The following is a 5,041-nucleotide window of genomic DNA, read 5'->3' on the forward strand; positions in this document are numbered from 1 at the left end:
AAGAGCACAGACTGTCAACTGAATTTAATGAATGTGCTACAAGCGCTTTTATACGGAGTACAAAAACCGTGTTCATGCGCGACGACACGTGTGAGCACTACAAAATAACTTTAACTGTGAAAAGAATACTCCCTCTCGGAAAGGATAAGTGAACGTGTAGTGATGCACTGATCATTGGTTTACCTGATAAAAAATATTTCTACAAACGTTAAATTGGCAATAAGTAAACCTATTCTAGTGACGAATGGGGCAAGATTGATCATTCCTGTTGCTGTTTAGTACACACACTTTTGAAAGCTTGCAAGGGGTGGAAAAGAACACGCTAATGTCATATCTGGTGGCTATTTTTCTAGTTGTGAGACACGTGATGTGGTATAACATGCAAAGGTTTTGGTCATTCTTTTTTGTTGGTCCTGTCTTCTTTAACTTTACTTTCTGCAGGAGGGTTTTGAAAACGGGTGTGAAGATTCTGTTGGGATACCCAGCATCTTTTAGTCTTTTAATCTGGTTTTTAAGCCTGACCTCACCCTTGCGCTAACAAGACTTCTGAAGGGTGGCCTGAATACATGTGGTATCAATTCCTCTTTCTATTAATTTTGAATGACCACTATCAAAAGGCAGAACATTCTTAGCACTCCTGGGCTGTTAGCACCAGGCAATACCCCAACAGCATCATCACACTTGTTTGCGAAACCCTCCTGCAGAAAGTAAAGTTAAAGGAAACAGGACCAAAAGAAAAAGAGAATGACCAATCACCTTTGCATGTCACATGGTACTACGTACATAAGGTGTCTCACAATTTTAGGAAAAGAGCCAGCAGATATGACATTGTTGTTTTCCACCCCTTGCAAGCTTTCAAAAGTGCATGTACTTACAGCAACAGGAATAGTCAATCTTGCACCATTCGTCACTAGAATAGGTTTACTGAATGCCAATCTAATATGTATGAGATACCGCTAACACGTGGAAAAGTAAACATAAGACAAACTGGGCAATGCTTCAATGATCAAGCAAGACAGCATGCTTCAAATGTTAAGAAGGGCTATAGTAGTCTCATGGCCGGACACCGTAAAGAATGTAACTGTAGTCCTAGGTTTCATAAAACACGGTTTTTGAAAAAAAAGCAAGCAGAAAAATGAGAGATTTTAGAACTCTTTATCAGGAAGGCCAAGGATCAATGCATCAGTACACTTTCACTTATCTTTTCCGAAAAAGAGTATTCTTTTCTCGGTTAAAATTATTTTGTCATGGTCACACATGTGGTGTTGCAGATGAGCCCTGGTCTTGTGCTCAGTATAAAAACGCTCGTAGCACCTTCAATAAAATTCAGTTGACAGCGCTCTTTCCTGTCCTTTTTGCGATAAGATTTTTATTACAGAAAAGAATTTCATTTTCTTAGAGTTTAGGTATAATGATGAGTTTTCATTGTATCACAACATGGAGCAAATTGCATCTCAATACGGACAAAAATCACGATTTTCTGAAATTCGTGATATTTTCTCGTATATTTCAGCAGCTCGAGAGGTATAAAGATATTTTTTCCTCAGAATATACCTTCTGTGGAGTAAGTATTCACTGCTCAGATATTCATACAAAGTGTAATATTGCAATGAAAAATGCAAACATAACACATTTTGGCTTTATTCTTGGAAGCGAATGTGGCAAAAAAATTGCACTATTATTATTGAGCTTCAAATACCTTACAGAAGCACATTTACTTAACAGGTAGACCGAATCTGCTTTAGAAAAAATAAGCGGTAGTTTTAAAACAAAATTTTCCACAAACAGCACACAGACGGCATTATGCCAGGAAGTTATAAGCCAGCCACATGAACAAAACGTTTTTTCTCGCTGAAGTATTCTAGCAGTTCACTGTTTTCAACGCAGTAAGTCAGCACATTTTTTTTTCAAATACAATTCAGATGGTCGCCAAAGTGGCTGGGACGTTTGGCATGGAATGGTCCAGCTATATTTAAGCAAAATAACTTACACAAATAACAATATTTGTTCATCTACCATGAACACACTAGAAAAAGTTGTTCAGGCATTGTGACACTAAAATTTTCAGCGTCGTACTGCCTGAACAACTTCTTTGATAAACTCCAAACTCACGCCGAGAAAAAGCCGCTCAATCACGGTGGTTGTTAAAGGCCTTGCGGCCGTAGACAATGTTGAAAATAAAAAAAAATCAACTCATCAGTGCTGTCACTCCTTCCTTCTTCGTCATTACTGACACGGAAGATTTTTCGGTTATCCATGTGGAGGTTCAGCAAGTAGGCTTGCTCTAGGCTGGGTCCAGGGTAGACTACGCAGGACGTCAGCGGCACCCTCTCATCCTGTAATAAGAGCAAATATGACTTCTCATAAAAAAGTTTCGTGCTGTTCTGGCAGCACCATATATAAAGAATGTGTAGTGTGTATCCTTCGAAATGGCGTGTAATTGACATTACACTGAACTCGAAGCATACAACCCATACATTCCAATAATTTCGTATGATAAAGATAAGAGTTTTTCAGCATACAGCGAATTCCCGAAATGAGGTGAAGTGTAAGACTACAGCTCAAAAATGGCACTTACGAAAGCCTGAACTCACTTAATAATCAAATTCCTTCTAGGGTAGTAAGCCAGTGTGAAAAACAATTCTTAAAGTACAACGTTTAGAACATGTAGCATTACTCAAAACACACAAGAAACTTACCTCTTCATGTACAAACAGTGAAGACATCTCTGCTTTCTCTTTTACATGAGAACAAATGATCTTGGGCGTGGCACTAGCGAAGAGGTCTGCAAAAAAAAGTGAAAGATTTACTTACTTAAATCACGCCTCTAACAATCTGAGGAATTTTTACAAGTCACCAATCAGTGCGATTCTGACTGCCTCTATAAGGGCATCAAAAATGAACAATTTTCTCGTTCTTTCTACTCTCACAAGACGCTCCGTCAATGGAATCTAATCCAAATTTGACGCTGTGCTGCCTATTTGCCTGCTTTCTAGACGTAGGGCTGCGAAGATGTGTTTTGTGCACCTAATCTAGCACAGAAATTCGTCATCTATAATTCAATAATCTTAATTCATTGTAATTTGATAAATGATGTGATAGCTCGTCCAGTTTTTAAAGAGTTGCGGGCCTGCAATAGGCACTGCCTTGCACGTATGAAAGTACTTCTTTAAAAAAAAAATTCAAAGCTTGCTTTCAGAAAAAGCGTCTGGCATATTTCGACAACCAAGCCCATCCTCTGATGGCAATCAGGGGCACGCTATTAGCGATTATTGACTACGAGATTTACAAACGTAACCCGTGCATAATACTCAGTTAAACACAATCACGCAAGTAAGAGCGCTCGAACGACACCAACGCGCGCGGACGCCGACTACGTTGCAGCAGCCATGACTTATGCTAGAGAAACCGCACATAGCTCCAACAGTCACGTATACTTTCTCGATTCTGTTATAACGCCGAACATTATCGCAGATGAAAGCGAAGCACGAAAACAGCAAACAGAAACGAGGGAAAACAACGCACGGCGATGGCCACAACAACGCGCCTTTGGAAGTCTGCTAGATCTTTCCCTGTTGCTGGTGGCACTTGTCCTAAATAGCTTAAAAGACCGAGGCACACGTGCTGGGAGCATCGCGGCATATCAGCACCTCCAACTATACCATCTTTAGGCAAAAAAAAGCCATTTCGCACAGTGCGCCTTTGTACATAGTTTTTGCTTTTTCTTTCTTTTTTTGCGCTTACACCTACAGAAGCACGTTGCACATATGAGTATTAATAGAAATGTTATTACGATGTAGCCCAAAGCACATCTTAAAACAATATCAATCACTTTGTGCAGTGTAGAGACAATGTGCGATCAGCAACTAATCCCGCCCTTGTTAAGTGATCACATCACTCACTGTATGAGTGATGCAGGCACATACACAACATCGCGCATAGCAGTGTGAACTTGTTAAGTCCCACGTTTAATCGGGCATCTGCAACAGGCCCGCGAACGCATGCTGTTGTAAATGGCTGGCAGCCTACTTCGGCAGAGCTGCTGCAGGCGCCCAGCTAGCGCTGTATGATTACTATTTACGAAAACAGTACACTCACCGTTAACAGGCCCACGTTGTCCGTGTCCGCAACTCCATGAATATTCCTTAATCCGAGCGTCACTTCGAACACGGTGTCATGCGTGACCACCATTGAATATGCGCCTGTTCGCTAGAACACACACAGCGACCAAGACCCCCGACCAACGCAACACATTTGAAAGACTGATGAGACAGAGAGGGCAACGCTGAGAGAGAGAAGGAGGAGGCACTGGCGGCGGCGTGGCGGCGCCGCAGCTGTCAACGCAGGTGTCCGGTGACGCAACTCTTTGCTTATCTACGCCGCCGTTGTGGGAGCAACGCTGGCCGGGTTGAGCGGGGGGGGGGAGGAGCGGCAAACCCGCCAAGACGGCGCCGAAAGGCAAACGCTATGGCGCATACGGCGGACGGCCGTTCAACGCGGAATGACTCCTTGTAAACCGCCACTCTCCTTCCAGCCAGTCGCCCAGCGACGCAGGTTATTTACCAGCCTCGGGTTCTTTGAGTATTTTGACGGAATACGATTGCAGTGGGCGAAAAATAGTGAAGCAAAACTTGCGCAAAACAAAGCGCACCATGGAATGGCCAGAAACAATAATTATTTCGTTTTCGGTGGCATTAGCGGGAGAGCATCGCTACACCTTTTTACAGAGAAATTTCTTTTTGCATTGTCTGTGTCAGGCGATTCCGCGTATGGTGCCGCAAACACTGAATGCGTAGTCGAAGCTGGAACAAATTAATCCACAGTAGCGGATGTTTAGAAGGCTTGTCTTGCACCACGAAACGTGGCGAGGTTGTTATAACAAACTTTTTGCTGACCACATGATCAGCACATAGTTCCATATGGTTGCCCAATGAGCTAGCTAAGCACCTGTAGCAAAGGCAGGGCACGTTCTTGTTAAACGTTGTTAATATAAACGATGGTTGTGCATAAGTGCAGTGACAGCTTTCCGTGTGAATTGGTC

General features: G+C 42.5%; 1 long non-coding RNA gene across 1 annotated transcript; it reads right to left on the reverse strand.

Moving 5' to 3' along the window:
- Positions 1–1,622: 1,622 nt before the first annotated feature.
- Positions 1,623–4,186, reverse strand: LOC142768691 (uncharacterized). The gene is made up of 3 exons (XR_012885396.1): positions 4,099–4,186; positions 2,700–2,785; positions 1,623–2,336 (listed from the first exon to the last, which is right to left on the reverse strand). It is a non-coding gene; the product is annotated as an uncharacterized LOC142768691 (long non-coding RNA).
- Between the last annotated feature and the right edge of the window lie 855 nt (positions 4,187–5,041).

Source organism: Rhipicephalus microplus, chromosome 8 (assembly GCF_043290135.1).
Source record: "Rhipicephalus microplus isolate Deutch F79 chromosome 8, USDA_Rmic, whole genome shotgun sequence".
In the NCBI taxonomy this organism is placed as follows: domain Eukaryota; kingdom Metazoa; phylum Arthropoda; class Arachnida; order Ixodida; family Ixodidae; genus Rhipicephalus; species Rhipicephalus microplus.